The sequence below is a fragment of the Myotis lucifugus genome, unplaced genomic scaffold, assembly GCF_000147115.1.
Source record: "Myotis lucifugus unplaced genomic scaffold, Myoluc2.0 scaffold_0, whole genome shotgun sequence".
Classification (NCBI taxonomy): domain Eukaryota; kingdom Metazoa; phylum Chordata; class Mammalia; order Chiroptera; family Vespertilionidae; genus Myotis; species Myotis lucifugus.
This window is the reverse complement of record NW_005871048.1, coordinates 35996599-36021313: the sequence shown is the minus strand read 5'-3', so window position 1 is coordinate 36021313 and position 24715 is coordinate 35996599.

Here is a 24715-nt window from a genome sequence, read left to right as displayed (position 1 = left end):
GGGAGCTAGTCCGGTCAGCGAGTCCCTCAAGTCCGTCCGTTCTTTCTTTCCCCCCTCCCCTAGCGGCCCGGCGGCTGGCGGGCCGTTCCCCCTGCTCCCAGCGCTGGCTCCTGGCCCCGCTCCCGGCTGCCACAGCCCCCCTTCTCTGCACCCCACACCGGGTGCTCGCGCCCTGTCTCCATCCTCCCCGCAGGAGGACCTTTAAATAGCAACGTCAGCGCGCTCTTCTCCGCACACACGTCACCCGCCGCTTACGTCACCGGTGTGCGGGGGATGATGTCACGCGGCCGGAAGTACTGCTAAATTAGGGAAGAAGCAGGGGAGGAGGATTCCACCAGCTCCTCTGTGCCCACCTGTTCTCGCTTTTCCTTAAAGGCCAAAGCACAGGAGACAGCCCGAGAGGAGCTTGGAGGGGGAAGAGGCAGAGATTTCCTTTGGCACACAGGTGCCAAAAGCGAGTGACTCATTCATGGCAACAGTGCCGAAGTGTCAAGCGGGTGCTATCTTGTCTCCCACTCGCACCTCTATTGCCGCTGCATCCCCGGGCTTCTCTTGTTCCCAACTAGCACGGATATGTGGGAGAAAAACCTGATCACTAGTGATAGATTATTTCTAACAATACTTAGAAAAAAATCACCTTAATTTTCAAGAGTTAATGCTATTCTGGACATAGGAGACTTAAAAACAATTTTTTTCCCGCTTAGTGGTTATCTGAATCACGAATGAATAAAGAGCAGAGCCATAAACAAATGTTATAATGCAATAAAGGTTAGTAATTAATAGGGAAGAAGGCCATCAAATAATCTAAGTGTTTTTATTTGCAGAAGAGCAAAGTTTTGGCACAGGATAATGAGTCAATCTTAGATGATTACCGTCATAGACATAGCAAATGCCAGTATACCCTCTCAACTCTGGTTTACCAAGAATATGATTTCCAGTCTATGGAAATTAAAAATAAGAAAGACCACCAAACCCCCCTTTAAAAAAAATTAACACACGCACATTTCAATTATGTTTGGGCCATGTGATAACAAAACCTCTTAAATATGTGGTTTTTCATTTCCTATATGGCAAGGGGAATAGCCATTTTTAAGTTTACTAGCTGTGTATGTGCATAATAAATCATATTATGAATTCTTTTCAAATAGCAAATTACTGCAAGTTATCAAATGTCCTTATTTTGATAGTTTATTAGGTAGACTTAAATAATGAACTTTTATTTGATTTAATGTGATAGTCATGACCCAGAAATAGAATTACTAGATAATACCAAAGGCCATTGCTATTTCAGAGTTAGTCTATACATTCAGTGACCACATTTTCCAAACCAAAACCCAGGCACATCATTTGACAATAGACAAAATATTTGAAATCTGAAGTGACCTGGAAAATCCAGGACATAGGATTACCAACCTATAAAGGGTTGTTAGGAGAGCTATAAATGGATATCAATGCAGTTTAAATAAAAGAAGTTAAAACTCTGCAGAATTTATACTATGTGTAGCTTTTTTAAAAATGTTTTTAATGTTAACCTACTAGCATAATTCCTAATTAAGGAATGTTGGTTCTACAGCTTTCTGTATTTACATTTTCTTGGTCAATTTAGGAGCCTGTCATTAAAGGACACCAGACAAAATAGGACCAATTTGTAACTAAATCAGGCTTCCTGGTTATCCTCACATTATAAAAATCAAGCAATTTAATATTTTAATTGCTTATAATTTGAAATATTAAAAGTATTTTTAGGGTTATAACAGGTTAATAAAAAACAAACCCCTGACTGACAACTATCATATTAATAGAAACTTGTACTAATTTATCTTTCAAATAAATGGAGTTTCTTACATATGTATAAAATATTAAAACTGCCTGGCCAGCGTTGCTCAGTGGTTGGGTGTTGACCTGTTGAACCAGGATTCCCAGCTGTGGCACATGCCCGGATTGTGGGCTTGATCCTTAGTAAAGGGCATGCAGGAGGCAGCTGATCAATGATTCTCTCTCATCATTGATGTTTCTATCTCTCTCCCTCTCCCTTCTCTCTGAAATCATTAAAAATATATTTATAGCCCTGGAGGAACTGTATCCCAATGGAGATGGCTTTTTCCAAGAAGACAATGCGCCATGCCATGGTGCTCATATTGTGCAGGAGTGGTTTCAAGAACATAAGGGAGACTTTACCTTGCTTAGGTGGCCCCCACAATCACCAGATCTCATTCCAATTGAGCATTTGTGGGACGAAGTTAAAAGAGCCATCAGCCATCAAATCTCACAGAACTGGACAGTGCTATTCATCAGGCATGGTGTCAGATTCCTCGCATCACCTTTCAACATCTCGTGGAGTCAATGCCAAGAAGAATCACCGCAGTACTGAAGGCAAAAGGTGGCCCAATGAAGTACTGATGGGGTGGTCATAATAATCTGGCCACTCAATCCTATCTAATAAAAGACAAAAAGGGTAATTAACCATACCTCCGCTACGCTTCCCATTGGCTAATCAGCGAGATATGCAAATTAACTGCCAACAAAGATGGCGGCCGGCAGCCACGCAGCTGAAGCGAGCAGGAGGCTTGCTTGCTCCAGTGATGGAGGAAGCCAAGGTTCCCTGCCTGCGGCGGCCCGGCTCTAAGCTCCGAAAGCAACAGCTCCAAAAGCAACAAAGTTTCAATTATAGAAGCTAAACAAACCCCAGATACCTGCTTTCAGCCAGCCGCGGCCTCAGAGCTGGAGCGTGCAAGACGGCAACAAAGTTTCAATTATAGAAGGTAAATAAATCCCAGAATTAAAAAAAAAAAAAAGAAAGAAAGAAAGGAGAGGCTGGGAGCTTCAGGCACCTGCCAGCCTGAAAACGGCCCTCAGCCCCTCACCCCCAGTGGGGAGCCCCACCCTAAAGGGGGTGTGACCAGCTGCAAACAGCCATCAGCCCCTCACCCAGGCTGGCCAGGCACCCAAGCGGGACCCCCACCCTGATCCGGGACACCCTTCAGGGCAAAGCAGCCAGCCCCCACCTGTGCACCAGGCCTCTATTCTATATAGTAAAAGGGTAATATGCAAACTGACCCTAACAGCAGAAAGACTGGGAATGACTGGTCACTATGACACACACTGACCACCAGGGGGCAGATGCTCAATGCAGGAGCTGCCCTCTGGTGGTCAGTGTGCTCCCACAGGGGCATCTCTGCTCAGCCACAAGCCAGGCTGAGGGCTGCCAGTACAGCGGTGGTGGTGGTAGCCTCTCCTGCCTCCTCAGCCTCGCTAAGGATGTCCGACTGCAGCTTAGGTCTGCTCCCCGCTGGCAAGTGGACATCCCCCGAGGGCTGCTGGGCTGCCAGAGGGATGTCTGATTGCCAGCTTAGGCCCAATCCCCCGGGGAGTGGGCCTAAGCCAGCAGGTGGTCATTCCCCGAGTGGTCTCAGACTGCGAGAGGGCACAGGCCAGGCTGAGGGGGCCCCCCCCCCCAGTGCACAAATTTTTGTGTACCAGGCCTCTAGTGTATATATATTTATAAAGCAATAGGACTGTCAGTCTTCAAATATCGTCATCCGTTGGCTATTGCAAATTGAAATACAAATTGTTATTTACTAAAATTTCTCTACAAATTATTTCCTATCTGAACAAAATTACTTTTCTCTCTTTCCTGCTCTTTCTGTCCAAGCTTGCTGTGTCATTATTGACACTTCATTCTACTCTTTTGTCATGACTTCTTTGGGTTATAATCTTAGTCCCCCTCATCTTTACCCAAATGTGAAAACAGCAGGTCAACTGCCTCCCTGCCTTTAGAATGCTGACCCTTCCTTAGAGTTTCTACTTTTCAGAGCTACATGATCGCTTCTCAACTGCTCTTTTGTCAGCTGAAAGCAGAGCAACATTTTTCCTATGTAAATCTAATGGTGCATTGTGATAGAATTACTCAAAGTTTATGTGATTGCTTAACTTCAGCTTCTGCTTTTACTTTAGAAAATTCTGCCAGTAATTGTTCTTTTTTTCCCCTAGCTTGTGTAGTATATCAGGGAATCTATACATTCATGTACCCAAAGGAATAAGTAAGACATTTGATATTTCATGGAATATCTGCTCAGACATAAAATAATAAAGTAAATGCCCTTTCCTCCCCACCCCTCTTGAAACAATTCTAATACAATTTTAAGAGAAGTCAGAGAACCATTCTATGGTTTTCCAATGAAAAGTAAATATCTTTTCTCCTGATGTAACCCAAGTGCTAGCCATGAATTTCTAACCCTGATTACTTTGTATGTTTTTTAAAATAATGAGCTTCATATCTACACTAATAAAAGAGAAACATGCAAATTGGTGTCACTCTGCTACACCCACCAGCCAATCAGGATGAGTATGCAAATTAGCCCAAAATATGGCGGTTAATTTGCATATGCAGGCTCAGAGCAAAGACTGAAGGCTCCGGCCCGAGTGAAGACTGAAGACTGAAGACAACTGAAGACTGAAGAGGCTTGGCTTCTCCGCTGCGGCCAGAGCAAAGGCCTGGGTCCCAGGTGCCAGAGGAAAACCGGTGCCGGCAGCCAGGGGAAGGAAGGCCTATTGCACGAATCTCCGTGCAATGGGCCTCTAGTATATATATAATTTTTTTTTACTGGAAGAGGCAGAAGGTACTTTGGTAGACTTGCAAATTTTTAACAGTTCCTGTTTCCCACTACACTCTGAAAATTTATGGAGAGGCTTCTGAATACCCTCTGATTTTAGAATCTGTGGGTGGAGACATCTGTTTTAGTTACAGAGTTTACTTTCATGCCCTTAATAGGAGATGGTAATAGTCAATGGGTGTTCATAGACTGGTCATGAGATACATCTTTCTCAATGAAAAGATCTAGGAGACAGAAAAAATTTGTTGGAAAGAGAGTTAAAGCCAGATTTAATTTTAATTGCTTGTATTAGATAATAGCAACTCCCTTTCAAATTCCCTCTTTTTAATGACCAAAATACAACCTTTTTCAAATAAAGTCTTAGGTATAAATAAAAGTTATCTCTGCATACAATAGAAATGTCAAGATTCCTAGTTTATGCCACATAGTTATGAAGGAACTAAGTGTAACAGCAAAACCTAAAAGTAAAAAGAAAAGAATGAAAGAGTTGTAGGGAAACAGAATTTATCCAGTTGATTCTCCAAAGTCAGCCCACCTCCTCTACAATATAGCAGGTATTGGGTGCCAGTAAGACGTGTTTGGCCTGTTCAAAACCATCTTTTACTATTACAATAATGTTCTGAACAGAAATAGAGTAGTTAATAGTCTCAAGGGTGGAGTGTAAGTGTTTGGCATTTCTAAGGCAATGACTTGAGGACAATTTTTACTCTTTGGTGTGTCTGCACTATTTTACCAGTGGGTTGGATTATGGTGGAGGGAGGGAAGTTAGAAAATTATTCTAAAGAAAAATGATATAGAGTGATGGGAAATAATCTTATAGATCTATCTTTTGCTCTGATTTTTGCTGTAAATTCATTATTTGTTTTCTAAAAATGGTTAAACAGATACAGATATAATCCCAGACTTATGAACAAGCATATCGGAAAGTTTAAATTGGTGCTGTGAGAAGATCATTATACTATATATGTAAAATTTTAAATGTTCAGATAAGATGGGGATATGGTGCCTTTGAGAAAAGTGTCTGGTTTGACTGCAGGTTGTGTGTTTGGTTGGTTGGTTGTTCTAAACAACAATTACAAAGAACAGGCTGAAGAAATATGCAGATCTGCAAAGAGCTACAGTAGAGAACGTGGAGCATAGCTTGTTCTACACCTGTGTAGTTACTTAGAATGGAATGCTGTGGAAGCTGATTGCCATGGTAACCAATAATCTTTTTCCTGAATGGGGGAACAGGGCAACCATGCAGAAACTGTTTTAAATGAGCTACGCTGTTTTGTGATTTTTTTGGTGCCAGTTAGGTCACCACCCTAGGTATTAAGGACAGCCATGCTTATGAAAGGAAGTTGCCTCCTTATCAAAGAGAAAAGGCTGGGGCAAAAACGTGGGGCTATTTCAGAGAGAGAGAGGGGTTTAAGATGGCAACATAATTGGTAGAAACTGTTCACATGGTTAAAGTGGGCAGACACAATACCTGGAAACCATGCTAAATGTTCTCCCCAACATAAGAGGTCAGAATAAATAAAGATTGCTAACATTTGGGAGTTTCAGCCAAGATAGTTCATAAGTTATTTATGAGGCTTTTATTTCTTTTAATCTGGTTCTAAATAATAATTTCTCTAAAAATAAAAATGGCAATGGTAAATAAATCTTTAGTCAATATCCATTTCATTATTTTAATAATGAATTGCAGCCCTGGTTGGTGTGGTTCAGTGGTTGGAGCGTTGGCCCATGCACTGAAGGGTCACAGGTTCGATCCCCAACCCTGTTGGGGCTTGAGTGAGAGGCAACTGATTTATATGCCTGCCTGTCTCACAAGTCTGAAGGAAGTTGGTCCTACAGTTGGTTTGGATGGTCCAAGGTGTCACTAGGGTCCAAGCTCTTTCCAGCCTTTTACTTAACCATCTTCAAGTGTTGTCTTTTTAAACAATCCTATATAATAAAAGGCTAATATGCAAATAGACCAAATGGCGAAACAACTGAACAACCGGTCACTATGACATGCGCTGACCACCAGGGGGCATGCGCAGAATATGGCGGGCATTGGCTGTGGCAGGATGGTGGAGCAGGTGAGTGGGGGCGCCAGACCAAGGCGAGGGCACCAGTCACTGTCATTGGGGAGAGCCCCTGGTGGTTACTGAAAATTCTTTGCTCCTGCATGCCACAGTCCCACCTGGCACTTGCACCTGCTGCTGGTGCTGGCCCTGCTTGCACCCGCTACTGGCTCTGGAGCAATCGCTAGCACCCACTGCCAGCACCCAGCATCGGCCCCAATTGCTTGGCGCTGTCAGCAGGTACAAAAGGCAGCTGCCAGCCCCAATCGCCCCTCAGGGCTTCTTCACCTCCCTCTACTCCTGAGGGGAGATTGGAGCCAGCAGCCGCCTTTTGTACCCACTGCCGGGACGGCCCCACTCACACCTGCTGTTGGTGCCAGAGCCACCGCTTGCACCCACTGCTGGTGCCGGCCCCAATTGTTCCATGCCTTCAGTGGGAAGGGCAGGGTAGGGGTGCAGAGGATGGGCGGAGACCTGCCCCTTTGCCTTCCACACCTCACGGCCCACAGTTCCTTTCAAGGTGCATGAATTCTTGCACTGGGCCCCTAGTGTTTTATAATTTACTTGGACAAATGATGGTTCATCCCTTGAGTCTACATATTGTGTCTGAACAAAATTAGAGCTCTCACAGTCAGGAAAAAAAAAGCAATGGCTATTGGGTAAGCAAACCACTTATTTGCCACAGGACCCAAAGCCACGCTGGTATTTCTATTGCTCTTCAAACAGGATAAGACTGTTTCAAATACTGGGCCTTTGCCACCTGTAACACATGTGCCCAAGATCTTCACACTCCTCATTATTCAGTTGTATGCTCAAATTGCATCTCTTGAGAGAGACTTCTTGAACATTTTTGTTTTATTTTTTAAATCTTTATTGTTGAAAGTATTACATATGTCCCCTCCCCCCCCTTGACCTCTTCTAGCCCACTCCTACCTCCCGCCTCAGGCCTTCACCACCCTATTGTCTAAGTCCACAGGTTATGCATATATGCATTCAAGTTCTTTGGTTGATCTCTTTCCACTCACCCACTCTCCCTGCCTTCCCTCTGAAGTTCAACAGTCTATTCCATGCTTCTATGTCTCTGGATCTATTTTGTTCATCAGTTTGTTTTGTTCATTAGATTCCACATATGAGTGAGATCATGTGATACTTGTCTTTCTCTGACTGGCTTATTTCCCTGTTTAGCATAATACTCTCCAGGTCCATCCATGCTGTTGCAGATGGTAAGAGTTCTTTCTCTTTTACATGCAGTATTCCATACAGCTTTTCTATCCACTCATTTGCTGATAAGCACTTGGGCTATTTCCAAATCTTAGCTATTGTAAAAGCACGCTGTTATGAACATAGAGGTGCATATATTCTTTCTGATTGGTGTTTCTGATTTCTTGGGATATACTCCTAGAAGTGGGATCACTGGGTCAAATGGGAGTTCCATTTTTAATTTTTTGAGAAAACTCCATATTGTTTTCCATAATGGCTGCACCAGTCTTCATTCCTACCAGCAGTGAACTAGGGTTCCCTTTCTCCACATCCTCCCCAACACTTGTCGTTTATTAATTTGTTGATGGTAGCCATTCTGACAGGTATGAGGTGATACCTCATTGTTGTTTTGATTTGCATCTCTTAGATGATTATAAAATATCTGGAAGATATCCATAGCCACTCACTCTCAGACCTGTATCAATAGAATTGGCTGCATTGACAATCACTGGCTTAGCTCTTCCTCACTATATCTACTGAAGCAGAAACTAGCTGTATGAGTTGGGGTGATGTAGAAAAGATGCTTGTTGCCCAGCTGGTTTGGCTCAGTGGTTGAGTGTCGACCCATGGTTCGGTTTCCCCATCAGGGCACATGCCTGGGGTGTGGGCTCCATCCCATCAGGGAGCGTGCAGGAGGTAGCCGATCAATGTTTCTCATCATTGATATTTTTATCTCTCTCCCCCTCTTCCTTCCTCTCTGAAGTCAATAAAAATATATTTTAAAAAACAGACAGACAAAACAGCCTAATCTTTTAAAAAATTCAGACAGCTTATTACAGAGATAGCAAAAGCAAAAACAGCAAAGGTGCCAGCTGCCCCTGTGCCTTGTCCCACAGGACAACACAAAAACAAAAGAGGCTGGATGACAAGTGCAACATGAGTAGTGGAATATCCTGTTGCTGCAGGCAGATTCCATGTTGCAGCTAGTAGTTTGACAGCCTGCAGTTGTTTGGGGGGGGCGGGGGGTGTTGTATAGTAAAGAACATGGCTGGCCTTTGTTTCTGGTTCCTGGGAATTAGCCTCTAAATCCTTGAAATTTCCCAAGAGATAGAAGTATCTTTGTTATTCATGGTGGGCACCTGAGTTCATGCTATTAAGAAAACAGAATGGGGGCCATGCCAAAAAGATGAACTATGTAATTAGAGGATTGAGGCTTTGATCCAAGTGATATCAGTCCAACCTCTGGGGAGGAGAGAGGGACTAGAGATTGATTTCAATCATCTCACCAATGATTCAATCATTCATGCCTCCATGAAGAAATCCTGGTGAACACTTGGACACAGAGGCTCAGATGGGCTTCCTGGTTGGTAATCATACATTGATGAATCGGAGGGTTACATGTCCTGAGGACTTGGAAGCTTCACATGAGAAGGACATGGGCCCTCCTGACCCCGAAGGACATGAGATTGTCTAAGAACTTGCCCTATATGCTTCTTCAGTTGGCTAGTCCTGATTTGTATTCTTTATTTTAAAAAAACCTATAATCATAAGTATGGTGCTTTCCTGAGTTCTGTGAGCTGTTCTAGCGAATTATCAAACTTGAAGGGATAGTGGGAACTCCTGAATTTGTAGCTAGTTGGTCAGAAGTATGATTGTCCTGGAAACCCTGAGCTAGTGGCTGGTGTCTGAAGTTAGGGCAGTCTTGTAGGGAAGTGTGCCCTTAACCTGTGAAATCTGATCTAACTTCAGGTAGTTAACATCATATATAATTAGAGAAGGGAAAGCAGAAAACCTCAGACCTCCTCAGAACCTAGGAGAGGATGAGGAATTGTCTCATGATACCCTCCTGGAAAGATATGGAGACAGTGAGAAATGGCCTTGAAGTAGTTTCTTACTAGCTTCCCCTGGTTTCATGTTCCAAGAGGATCACAAGACATTTGCTAAACTTAGATCAGCTGCACTTAAGCTTTGCATCAAAAAGGGTCTGAAAATATGTTTACCAAAATGCTGGCAGTAGTTATCCCTGAGTCACGTAATCAGAGGACTTTCGGCTTTCGTCTTGATGCCTTTCTTCTTTATTCTTTATAGATTCAATTTAGGGAGTAGTTAAGTGTGGGCTCCAGGGAAATCCTGCCTGGGTTTGGATCTCAAGTCTGTCGTTTAGTAGCTACATGTTCTTGATACTGATCCATTAACTTGTCCTCCTGGTTCATGGGTTCAGTCAGCTCCAGGTCCTCTGAGGTGTGTGTTCTCCCCCTTACCTTCTTCATTTACAAGAATGTCACGTGGAGCTGTCATTTCCTTTCCTAAAATGAAGATATAATATGTCCGTGGCGAGGCCCTAATTCATCATCTTTGTTTTCTCATTAAAATAAACAAGTCAAAGAACAAAATAAAAACCATGCTAGTTTGGCATGAATGTTTTCTTGGTAAGCCAAGACTTCAAGCAAATTATTTCGCCTCTTTATGCCTAAACTTTCTCATTTGTATAACAAAAATAATAGATAATAGTCCCGACTTCATAGAGTTCTTATGAGCATTAAATGAGTTAATATAAACAAGACCCTTAGACAAATTGGCCAATTTTTTTCCTTATAATCACAACATCTCAGTCACCCTATAGAGAAATGAAATAATTTCTGAGAAAATATTTGAAAATTTCAATGAATATCTTAGATGACTATATAAATAAATAAAATACATATATATATACAAAATAGATATGTATTAAAATGTGTATATATATATACTTTATATTACTTTAAATTCCTCAGCCTCCCTCCAAAATAATCCATAGTTAATATTTTGATCTCATACATATTTAAAGGAAGGAAATACATTAGAATGTTCATGTTTTATCTGTGGATAATGACATTTTGGATCTTTTTATTTTCTTTGTACTTAGGACATATTCTAAGTTCTTTCAAGTCATCATGTACTACTTTTTGTAATTAGAAAAAATGTTATATTTACTAGTACAGATAAAATTATTTTTATCTGAATCCTTTCTGTACTTTACAGAGAAGAAAGTAGAAACAGAAAACCTTGGAGACTCCAGTGACATGAGAGATTGCTTCTGAAACATTCTGAAATTATATTTTTATTGGTTTTAACAAGATTTACAGCCTACTCAGAAAAGCAATAGAGTGGGCACCAGAAAACAAATTTGTTTGGAAGCTCTAGAACCAGTACATGAATAGTCATGACATTCAACAACATGTCCCTGTTGAAAAATAGTTTTTATAATCTATAATGGTAGATGTTCTATGAACAGAGTAAGCTTCATGTAGAATAAAGTGAAAAGATTTTAAAAGTAGAGATTAAAGATGATTAAAGATTAAAGATGAGAAAGTATTTTTACGAAACTTCTTTTTGTTATGCTAATACAGCTCACTATCAAATACAAACATGAACTGTAAGAATATCTAATTCCAACATGGACTTTGGAATTAGACAGACTTAGAATTTGAGTCCTCTTGACCCAACCAGGTAGCACTGGATAAGTTATTTAATATCTCTGAGCCTCAGTTTCCCAGTCTCTAAAATGTCAATAATAATAGTACCTGAAGGGCTATAATCCTATATAATAAAGAGCTAATATGCTAATTAGACTGGATGGTGGAACGACCTTCTGGAACAACCAGTGGGCGGGGGCCAAAAGGGCCAAGGCAGCCAGGGCTGTGAAGGCCTACTCTTGCACGAATTTCTTGCATCGGGCCTCTAGTAATTAAATGAAGTCCAGAATACTGGTACATTGCAAATATTTAGTCAATGTGCTCTTTATATATGAAAGGCAACGGTCTGTTTTTGTTTCTTTTACTGATGTGAGAATTAATTGCATTCTAGACTCCTTTCATAATTAACCGTTATAAATGGAAAAGAAGCATTAGACTATGTAAGAATTGGGGAAACTGACTTCAAAGTTGTTTTCAAGATGTGTTCTTTTCCTTTAAAACATCTGAATCTTTGGAGTTTTACGCAGGGGCATACCATACCAACTCTGACCTTACCAAGTATAAAAAGAAAGCAAAACAGAGACTTTAGTATGCAAATACAACATTCTCTCCCCCCACCCCCCAATTCATGCCCATTGATCTCTGAATCTTTGTGAACTACTATGCTTTAGCAGCGGTTCTCAGCCTGTGGATCGCGACCCCTTTGGGGGTCAAACGACCCTTTCACAGGGGTCGCCTAAGACCATCAGAAAACACATACATAATTACATATTGTTTTTGTGATTAATCACTATGCTTTAATTATGTTCAATTTGTAACAATGAAATTGGGGGTCACCACAACATGAGGAGCTGTATTAAAGGGTCGCAGCGTTAGGAAGGTTGAGAACCACTGCTTTAGCCTCTTCCATCCATGAAATGGAGTGTGGATTATCATTGTCTCTGGATTTATCACATAGGTGCTAAACTCCTGGCCTTTTAAGAATGCCCAAAAGACTCGTGTCACCCTTCAAAGGCCTTTGAAGATTCCGGTCAGAGTTGGCCTCCATGCCTGCCTATGAGTTATCTGTGCCCTTAAAAGTACATTAGGGTGTACCTAATTACAATTTTTATCTAAACCTCTACAAAAACACTTTTCTTTAAGGGAAAAGCCTCTCTTCATAGTTCTTCTGTGCATTCCACTCCTACAGGAAGACTTCTCAGAAATGACAAAACATCCCACAGTTTGGACCCAGAGAGAGAGTGGGCCGCCTCTGTCCTTCACCCAAAACCTAATTTATAGTGAGCACCAAGGCTTCAGCTGCATGGAGCCTTCCTCTCATCCATGGCACTCCCTTAACTAACAGCACATCACTGTGACCCCATCATCCAAAAAGGGGTTAACACTCCTGCGCTTTAAAAGTCAAAGAATGAGACTGCTACATTTCTGCCTGATTACTCAAACTCTCAGGTTTTTCCTCTCATTTCCCCCATTGCCTTTATTGGCATTTTCTACTTGGAAGAACTCAGTATCATCTATGAACCTAATATCTGTCTTCCAGAGCACTTGCACAGATTTAAAATATATTTGTTCTAGCACAGAAGGATCGCTGAAACTTTGCTGTTTATGCTTCTCTAAATAAAGACACATTTATTAAACATATCATTTCATTTCAAGCCAGATCCCTATCCTTGTGTTGTGCTTTTTTAAGGCAGTGCCAGTCCAATGATGAGCCAATCAAAAATCTTTATTAACTAGTAGGAAATGTCTTTGCCCATAATGATTTTGGGAAGTCTTATATTTATAAATTTTATCCACTAGTTTTGCCTTTGGTACAATAGTCATTATTTCTTTAAAGACCTTGTAATATTTCTATATTAATTTCCCTTATAAGCTATGTACCTTTTTGCCAGTAGGTTGTTTATACATTTTTTTCAGTGGTCCTAACCTTGAATTACACATTCAACTAGTTTGTTTAGTATAGTGTGATACTATCTGTAAGTTTCCACAGCTATGCCTGCAATTTTTCTTTTAGATAGAATTCAGATAGGCAATCCATCAGTGCCTGGAAAGTTTGCCATAACAGGGTACACAACTTTGCTAGCAGTTGCATACTTTTGCCCTTGATGTTCTTTAAAAGCCTAGGTTGATCAAGTTCTATTGATTTATCCCTTTCTGGTATGTTAACTAGGTCCTGGGCACTTCACATTATTTATTCTCAAGAATAATACCACCTTTTATCTGCATAATGGTTTATATTTATTGAATATTTTCAACTTTTCAATGGATCTAATAATATTAATCTCTAGGAATAAAAAAATAATTTATTTTTCTGTAAACCTACAGAAAAGTAGTTTTCTTTAAAACTACTTTTTAAAATCTACTAATTAAAAAAACACACCCATAATTTAAAAATGGGACTCTTGGTAATGTTTCCTTAGTAACGATGGAGGGAAAAAACATACAAACCAATCTAGCTATCAGGACTGTTGCATTCCATTCCACCCCAATTAAGTGGTTTCCTTTATTCTCTACCTCTTCTGACTGATATAAATGTTCTTTTCTTCATTTAGAGATCCCTACATAATTCTCCTTAAATTCTTATTGACTATCATCTATGACTAAATTATCAGTATATTTTTAAAAAAAAAGAAAAGTTTTATCTATCTATACTAATAAAAGGGTAACATGCTAATTAATCAGGAGACCTTCCAGATGTCCTTCCGGACAAAGCCATGGTGGCGGGGCCAAAGCAGAGGTGATTAGGGGCGATCAGGCCAGGAGGGGAGGGCAGTTGGGGGCGATCAGGCCGGCAGGGTGGGGGCAGTTGAGGGCAGTAGGGGTCCCAGATTGGAGAGGGTGCAGGCCGGGCTGAGGGACACCCCCCCACCCTGTGCACAAATTTCATGCACCGGGCCACTAGTAACTATATAATAGCTTTTATTTATTGGGTGTCTACTATATGCTAAGCATTATGCTAAACATTCTATGCATATTTTTTCAGTCAATCTGTAGCAACTCTAATGGAATGAGTATTCTGTATTCACCCCAGCTATGTAAAGGAGGAAATGCAAGCTCAGCAGGAATTCGTCCTTTGCCAAAAGTCCAGCTAGATCTGTCTAATTCCAAACCGTTGCCCTTAATCCCTATGCTCTCTTGCCATTTACTTGGAGCTAAATCAAGTATTTCTAGAACTACGGATGACTAGGTTAGGGTGTAGACTATCTGCATTCTGGGCTGGTTCTGCCACAACCAACTATTTGATTGAGGGCAGGTGACTTAGTTCATGGGCGCCTATTTCTTTATCTGTTAAATGCAATGATAGATTACAAAACCTTTAATGTCTTCTTTTTATGTAAGAATCACAGAACTACTAACCCCTATGTGATCATGAATAGGTACCAAACTAAAGTAAAAAAATATTAAAATGTGTCTTCCCTTTAAATTTAAAGAGAACAGTATGATGTTAGTCTTAACTACTCTTAATGGATATTATTCCTCCACACAGGAGGAATATGTTTGGTCTATTATTTTACTTTATAGCAAAAAGAGCAGAGGTGCTCATTAAACAGTACAGCCCCCACTTTAGAGTGTAATGGCAGTTATGTCTGTAAATAAATTGTATTCATTGCCATGAGTGATAGATTTATGTGTTTATTTCTTGATTTGAAACTGCAATAATTGAAAGTTTGGATGTAACAGAGTGTTTATTCTCTTTATTCACATTATATTCAGAGTGGCTTAGGGGAGAAAATTGTCAGGGCCTAAATTTGGCTAAGTCCGACTTAGCTTTTCCCACATAATTTTTGGATTTCTATACATAATAATTCAGCCTTTTTTGTGTTTCCATTTATAATGGAAACCTTTTATACTGGTTATTTTGCATGCCCTCCTCCCACCTACCTCCTGGTCCAATCTTACCCAAACCTCTCCACCCCCATTTTTCTCCAATCTCCTCTGTCCTACTTTATGCCTCAGAAGACTGAAATTTGCTGACATCTCCATGACTCCTTGTGCACTGGAACACATAGGAAATCGGCAAGTGGAAAGTGGAGTATTTTTCCTCCCCACACCCCCACCCTGCCTTGTCACCCCAGTTCTTATTCATCCCTCCTGAACCACATTTCCTCTGCCAGGTCAGTCTTCTTCCCCAGCTCCAGCTCCAGCTCCCACTGGCTTCTGCTAACTCTATTTCCTTTCTCTGTTTCCTCAGCCCCAGGAGGAAAACAGCTCTCCCTCTGTAACTGGTGCCTCGCCATAGTTTTTTCTTAACCTTCCTCTATACCTTTGAGTAGTCAGTCTTCTTTTTTTGAAAACTTAATTAATTAATTTTAATCCTTATCCAAGGATTTCTAGAGAGAGTGGAAGGGAGGGGGAGAGATACAGAGAGAAAAACATCAATGTGAGAGATACAACCATTAGTTGCCTCCCACAGGCCCCGATAAGGGAAGGGATCGAGCCTGCAACTGAGGTACATGCCCTTGACCAGAATTGAACTGCGACCCTTCAGTCGGAGGGCCAATGCTCTAACCACTGAGTCAAATTGGCTAAGGCTCATTCTTCTTATTAAAGTCTCTTCATGTAAAATATCTAAGGTGAATTTTGTTTCTTCCCCAGGACCCCAAATGATTCACCATCTCTTACCAAAAACCCATTAATTTGGAATTTAAGCACCTCATTCTAGAGATGACATTGACTTCAACGAATATATATTCAACATCTTGATAAGCTCAGAATTATATTAAATGCTATGAGAGGTACAAGAATCATTTGTGGCATGATTCTGCTTTTGAGAAGTTTATTATCTATTAAGAAAGTCTGAGATTAACATATTAAATAATTCACATGTAACACAGGACTTTAAATCTTAAATTAGGTAGTTCATAGGATTAGTCAAGCAACAGGAGATAAAATTATAGCAAATGCTCACCCTCCAGACTTGCAACACTTCTTACATATTTTTATTTCCTGAATTAGAAACATTATTATTTATTAGACTTAAAAATATAGTATTCAGAACTAGAAAATATTAGTGAAATATTAACTACCTGTGGAATACTCATGCTTGAAATATTCTGACTAAGTGAAATGTATCCAAAGGTACCTGCTGTGTAAACATTATGAGGTCCAAGAGGTCATCTTGTGTATGTAAGAGGAATTTATTTGTTAGTCAAACAAGAAGAATGGTAAGGCATTTGCCAATAATCAGTCTGGAACTAGCCACCATTCCCATACACTCTGTGAATAGGAAATTTATCAACTGTGCCTGATTCTTAGCTTCTATGGGACTCTCCTGTTAGGCCCAAGGATATGCACTAAAATCCAACTTTGCTCATTAGTCTATCTCCCTACTTGGTTCAGCGAAAAAGCCCCAGATATGGGAGAATGGGGAAGGCATGCACTACACTCTGGTGCCTAATATGATTCTTGCAATCCAATACACAGGTTACTGTTTTAAGAGCTTGGATGTCAAGACTATAAATCTGATATTTCACCCACAGGTTGGGAAGGAAAAGATAGAATGTGCAGAAAGGTGTTGAGTTTCTCTGCCTGTGTACAGACATTAGTGGGGTTCTCTGTTAGAGCAGAGAAGGCTTTATGCAGGTAAGGACTTGGGGGCTTGCTTTCTAATTTGATTAGGATTCAGACAGGCAAGAAAGGAGGACTTAGAGGAGAGAGAAAAAATATAAGGGTAGGCAAAGAGGTAGAAATGAACTGTGTATTACCCACAGGACAATGAAGAAACCAGCTTGACCTGACCTCCAAGTAAAATTAGAACAGTACAAAGTAATATTGAACAGATAGGATGGGGCAGGTCAACAGCATGTCATTGTACTGATGAAAGAACACAGCACCAGAATTTCAGAGTGTTATCAGCTATGTGATTTCTCTCTAAGTAATGTAATGTGCTTATAAGTATTGATGCAGCCACTCTGTAGAATTATGGGTGGTTAAAAAAAAATGCTATCATATTCAACAAGCAGGGCTTGAATTGGACGGGATCTTACAAGACTTGAGATCTGGAAACTGATTTTTAGGTCCTGTGCCTGGTACAGTAAATGCAGGACGAGAGGAGGTTCAGAAGTGCATTCTCAGCCACATTGAGGGTTGGGATAGGTTTACTAATGCAGCAACACAGGTTTGCAGCTATGGCAACAATAACGCCATTCAAGATTGTTTCCTTTTCCAAAGCAGGAAGCACCATAACAATGATTTCCTCTCCCTCACAGGAGTCTGCTTCCTACCGGGAGTGTGGGAAATGAGAGAAGCTTCATCATTTATTGCCAGGCCCACATGAAAGGTGTCGGGTAAAGGAAGGGTCATAGGAATACAGAAATAATAATGAGTGGCTAAGGACTTAGCAAGCATGCTCTTGTCGGTGCTATGGTCTATGGACTTTGTTTGTCTGCCCTTACCCTTTGTTCTCCCAATTCCAAATGAGGAAAAGTGGCACTGAAAGTCACCCACCATTAACAACTGCTGCATAAATGTCTTTTAAACACTTGGTTCTGGAGTAGCAATTATTGGAGCACTTAGCTAATAAATGCCTGGTGAGTCTAATCTCTGGATATCAGAGAATTAAATTAAAATGCCTGAAAACTGGGTAGTAAATTAGCAACACCAGTTATTAAAGTGACACATAAGGGTTGTTTTTTTTCACATTAAGATACCAGTATGATATAACACTCCTATCAGAACAATGGCCTTGACTCGAGTTAGCAAAACAAAGGACTTACACACTCTCTATATATTTCAGGCAGTAAAACTTTCCAAGTCAGCACTATTTTTCCCTATAAACCTGTTCTGTATACATCACATTGATGTGAAGTGATATGAGATAATTATGTGAAGGCTCTTTGTAAACCTAAGAGTTATATAATGGTCAAAGAATCATTATTACTATCATTCAATGAATCATAAAAGAACATGTTGCAAGATCACTTGTTAAGTCAATATTTTCAAATTCTGGAAAAATGCACTTATTCTTAAGAACTAAAAGTATTGAATTAAAATGTTGAAATATTATTGGGGCCCAGTGCACGAATTCGTGCACCTTGAAAGGAACTGTGGGCCACGAGGCTGCGGTGGGCACAGGGGTGGATCTCGGCCCATCCTCCGTGCCCTCACCTGGCCCCTTCCGCTGTGGCCCCTGGTCCCCTGTCTGCTGGCAGCCCCGCGCTCCCACCGCTGCAGCCCTCACACACTGATGGCACCGGCCCACTTGCACCTACTGACGGTGCGGAGCAATTGGGGCTGGCACCAGCAGAGGTGCAAGCGGCGGCTGCTGCCCCAATCACCCCTCAGGAGCAGGGAGGAGTGGAGAAGCCCTCAGGGACGATCGGGCTGGCAGCCGCTGCTCGCACCTGCTGACAGCACCAAACAATCGGGACCTGCGCCGGGCGCCAGCAGCGTGTGAAAGTGGCAGCTCTGGTACTGGCTGTGGGTGCAAGTGGGGCCAGCATCGGCAGCAGGTGCGAGCACTGGGCGGGACCATGGTGCATAGAAGCAAAGAATTTTCAGTAACCACCAGAGGCTCATCCCGATGACAGCGACCGGTGCCCTGCCTTGGTCTGGTGCCCCCGCTCACCTGCTCCACCATCCCGCTGTGGCTGACACACGCCATGTTCCATGCTCTGCCTCCTGCTGCCGAGGCCCACCATGTTCCCCCTAGTGGTCAGCACATGTCATAGCAACTGGTTGTTTGGTTGTTTGGTTGTTTGGTTGTTCCGCTGTTGGGTCTATTTGCCTAATAGGGTTTTATATATATAGATTATGAGTTTGGTATGCCGGTAACAATAATCTGAAGTGAGAATAAGAATGAAATACATTAAAACTATTATTCTATTACTTCTTTTTAATACTTTAAAGTACCATATTCCAAGTGTATAGAGGTATGTTTACTGCAACATTGGTATTACAAAAAAAAAAGAGCCAACTGGAAACAGCTCTCTACATTATGATACCTAATACAATGTAAATGCTTTACAAATAGTTATTCTGCGTTGTTTAGAAAAACATCTATACTTGCTCAGTATGCCTAACTATATAGTACACGTCAGTAACAATGTACATTTTATTTAGAATATTTTCTATCCAAGATTGGTTGAATACAGAGATGCAAAACCCAGATACAGAGGGCTGGATGTATTTAAGTAAATTATGATACAATTATATCATGGAGAAAAGAATGAAATAGACACTATAAGCACCAACATGGAAAAATATCTGAGAGATATTAAATGATAAATACAATATGGAAAACTATGTATTGTATAATTGGTATGTTTCTAAGAGATATGTAATTGTCAAGGAATTATTTTTAGAAGTCTCTCTACATATAGTAATATGTATCAGTAAACCAGAAAACATTCTTGGGAAATATCTGCTATTCCTCTATTAATAATATCTCTCTATATCACAAGAGTGATAACTTTTTATAGTAATTTTATAATTTTTGGATTTTTATAATGGGATTATACTCCTTTTGTATGCATAAAAATTGAAGGCTTTTATAAGTAAGGAAAACACCTTTGCTTCAAACAAAATCTAAACACATTAATGAGCAGATAGGATTGACTTTCAATCATATATTGAAAAAAATATTGCAGGTTTGAAGTGCTAAAGGCAAATAGAGTTTAGTTCAACTTGCTGAGGCTGATTTGGAATTGTGGGGCTTGAAAAAAAATGCCTCAAAATATTGATCCCAATGCTCTAAGGCACCAGACAATAAGTTCAAAATATGTTTCAGAGTCTCCATGGGGCTAAAACAATGCTTCCTGCTAACATAAGCTGAAACAAAGATGAGTTTTATCCTTTTGTAAGATTTTTAGCTTTTGTCTGTGGCCAATAAATCAAAGATCCACATGTTTGTTAAATGCACTCTAACCCCCAGAGAGAAATCAACTAGAATGGTTGAACGTAGGTTGAACAAGGTCAACCTGGACTTGCACAAAACAAGGTATGGATAATGACAGAGTTAGCTTTGTTATTTTCCATCACGAGCGAAGCACGAAGAGTGTGGGCTGTGAAGGGAGATATTTAAAAGATTCAGTCATTTCAGAGATTAATGATTACTTTTCCTTTACTTACTTTCTTTCATTAGTCCATCACCTACTGGTTAAAATGCTTAGTTGATGGCTGAATATAGAGAAAACTACGATGTTAAAATTATAATGCTACTGGCTGAGTGATATGGAAATCAAATTGTATGCAGACACATAAAATAATAAAGTCTCAATTTGTGAGGATGGTGAGGTTGTAGATTATTTTTAAAACTTACCATTATTGTTGTAAAATTGGGCAAGCCACACATTTAAAAACAAAACATATTTTTAAAAAACAACATTATTTTACAAAAATTATAACTTCCTTTAACATCTCACAGGCTGCACATGAAGAAAGAAATCATTCAATACTATATTTGCAAAAATAGTTTGGTTCTAGATTGACTCTTAGAAATCTTCAAAACTAGTAGTAAATCTAGCACAAGAAAGGAAATTGTTCTCTTGGTATCCTGCGACTAATTGTTTCAGCTTGTTCAACAGACTCCCATTATAGGCAAACATTCACAATATAAAAAGCCTTTTGGAATTTGGAAGTTAGGTTCCATAGGTTCACTAAGTCCTCTGTGGCATTATCTTATGAGAATATAGAGTAAATATTACCTATATTTACTCTATATGAGTTAAATAATATCCCTTCTGGAAAAATAAAGATTAAAATTAATAAAGAAAGCTCATATCCTCTATTAAATATTTACAAGTTCCTAAAGGCCCCTTAGGGAATCTGAGGTCCAGGATCCATAATGCTTATAATATGTTTATAACTTAAACATATGAAATCATATTTAATAATGTTTGAATGCTATAAACTTCAAACCATGATTTAAAAATAGTTTAAGTGAAAAGATCTCTTATAATAAACTTAAGAAACCAGTCAGAGTGTAGCATGATCTCAAGTTTTGCTTTTGTCCAAGCTAAATAAATAATATGTTTAATAAAAGGAATTATACAAAGTTGAGAGTTTTAAAAATTGATAATACTGTATTAACTCAACACAATATGTTAGAGCTATATTGATTTTCAATTAATTTTAAACAAAGATTATGCAATATAATTACTTTGCTCTTATTGTAAAAAAGTTAAAAATTTAAGCTGTTACACAAATATATTTGCTTCTGTATGTATAGTTGAGCTACAGCACTGTGCTTTTTATTTCTCCAGCTAAAACCTGATGTTTGTTTATTTGCAAACATTTTTATACAATGAACAATGACATTCTCTTCATAGAATCATAATGAAAAATGACAGTATGTAGAAAAAAATGAAAAGCAAGGATACATTTTCTAATTATAATACTTAAGATACAATAGTGAAATAGGAAGGAAAAAAATGAAATCACAATGATTTTATATCACTCAGAAACTTTGACTAAAAATATTACCTTCCATAATTTTTCTCATTATTTTTCCACAAAATAAACGTGTTATCGTTCTATAAACATTTTTGCAAGGAACTCATAATAATTTAAAAGTTCTGAAAAGAGTGCAAATTACCTTACTATCAAAATCAATTGTTGTAAATCATTTTGAGTAAACAAAATAGACTTTTGAATCTACATATTTGCTGTTCCAATGGAAAAAAAAATTGGTCAAAAATTTAAAAGGCACCTCTTAACTTATAGACAAGGGGAATAGAGAAAGACAGAGCCTAGTGCCAGACTGCCTAGGTTTGATCTCAGGCTCTGCTTCTTGCTTGTTGTGTGATCTTGGGCAAGTTACTCAACCTCACTATCCTTCGGTTTCCTTATCTGTAAAATAGGAATGACACTAATAGCAGTACTTGCTTCTGTAGGGTTGTTATTAAGATTAAATGAGTTAATAAAAGTAAAACATTCAGAATTTTGCCACCCAGAAAGTGCTATGTAAATGTCAGATGTTCTTATTACAGTGCATTTCTTTTATATACTCTAAATTACCCAGTAAATAGTTTCCAAGTTCAACTGTAGCTAATGATTGGTTCAAAAACCAACCTGCTCTTCTATCTAAGAGGCTGAGTTTTCCTTGAGAAATGTCCCAGGAAAGAAACTCCAGAGCTGTCACCTTGGTCTCTGGCCAGTGATCACAAATATGCTGAGTTGAATCTAGTCCACAGGGTATGTGGTGAATGAGTCAGCTGGGAAGGAACCCACCTTTTCTCTGCTAGCTGAAGAAATACTGCAGGATTGTTTTATCAAGTCACTTGGTAATGGAGGGCAAGTTTTCCAACATAGGATGTGAACTCAAACTCTCATGTTGTTTATTCTGTGGTGGTGATAGTGGGAAAGAGGAAAGGGGCCAGATGATAAAATGCCTTATATGCCACAGTGAGAGCATTCTCAGATGCTTCGACAATATATATTCAACTGGAATTCTGGGGGCCAAAGTATGCTACCTTGGGGACAGGCCCTGAGTGTGGCACCAGATCTGGAGGGCAGCCAGGCTGGCAGGACGTGGAGAGGCCCCAGGGCACTAAGAAGCAGCTGCAGAAGTGATGAGTGGGCAATCTCCAGGTAACTGGATCTGTGTGTTTTGCATCAAAGGGCTGAAAACCTAGCCCAGCGCTGGCCACCAATAGGCCAAACAACCTTAGCAGGTACTGTTGGCAGGCATTGGGCAAAAGGAGGCAAGAAGGAGACCAGAAGTAAAGGAAAAGGAGGAAAGTAATTGAAAGAAAAAGAGAGTGAGGTGAAAGCTGAGGTCTCTATAGAGGAAATAAATCACTAATTATCTTGGGAGACCCTCAGGGGTGCTGAGTAGAAGGCTACTAAGGGCTGAGAGGCTAAGTTCAGAGGTTCTTGGCCTAGGCCAGGGGTCCTCAAACTTTTTAAACAGGGGGCCAGTTCACTGTCCCTCAGACCGTTGGAGGGCCGGACTATAGTTTAAAAAAAAACTATGAACAAATTCCTATGCACACTGCACATATCTTATTTTGAAGTAAAAAAACAAAACGGGAACAAATACAATATTTGTATTTGCATGTGGCCCGCGGGCCGTAGTTTGAGGACCCCTGGCTAGGCTATGCAATAGATCCTCTTGTGTAATTGAAAAAAAACAAACAAACAAAACAAAACTAACATTTGAGCCCCACCGCCCAGAGAGTTTGATTTAACTAGAATCGTGAGCCCATGCATTAGTAGTTTTTTAAAAATTAAACTTATTGGGGGTAACATTGGTTAATAACATTATATAAGCTCCAGGTGTACAATTCTATAATACGTCCTTTGTACATTGCATTGTGTGCTCGTGTCAGTAATTTTAGAAGATGATTCCAGTGTACAGCCAGGGTTAAGAACCACTGGTTTGGCTGACTGGAAGGTGAAGTGATGCTCTGTGACTAGCTGGTTGGTAAGAAGATGCTCAAGAGAAGCCAGGCAAAGCAAAACAGAGACACTAAACCTGTTTTCACATGTGGGAAAACAATGAAAATTGCTTGCTATACTAATTCACCAATATTTGTAGTTGGTTAGTACTGTTATTCGATGCCTATGAAATGCAAGACTTTTCTGCATTAGTCTGAAATAACTCAGTCAGATGGCTTTTTCACCAAAGGTTTCTGGTCCCAGATATTCTAGAGCACTCTCTTTTTATGAGGTCATCAACTCCTAGGGACATGCCTCCTGATGCCCAAGATTGGCAGTCACTTCAGCAAGTAGACTGTTGCTGTAAAGTAGTCAATTAAAGCAGCAGCAGCAGGCAATCCACAAACCATAAGCTTTTTAATGAAAAAAAAATACAAAGTTTAGGAATAATTTTTTCTGGAAGAAGATAGAGCCACACCAAAATACTTAATCAAAGGCAAATAAGTTCAAAAGCAATTAAAAATAGTATTTCACCTTTTTATAGTGGGAGGATTATAAACTGACATCTCTCTGCTTTTTAAGTCAAGAATAGAAAATATGAAACAACTTCAAGACTCAGCCCATCTGACCACCTTATTTAGTATTGTAAGCCCCACTTTCTATCTGCCTGCCTTTCTTTATTTTTCCCCACATCATTTCATTTTTTTCCATACTACATATTTGTTAGTAACTTTGTTTATTGTCTCTCTCACACCCACTAGGATGTAAACACCATGAGGACACGGGTAGTTGTCTGTCTTATTCGGCTGTACCTAGCCCATGTAGGGACTCAAAATACGTTTTTGAAAATTTGAATACATTGATTAAAAACTCTTGTTATTTTAACATGTTGTAAAAATGTTTGAAAACAAGAGAGAGAATTCTGATAACACTTTAAGAGTGAGTTTCTTTCAAACTGAACTACCAAGCAAAATAGAGACAGACTCATAGAGAGCAGGCAGACAGCGTGTGTGTGTGTGTGTGTAGGTGTTGGGGGTGGTGGTGGAGGGATTGAGCAAAAAAGGGGGAAAAAGGAGAG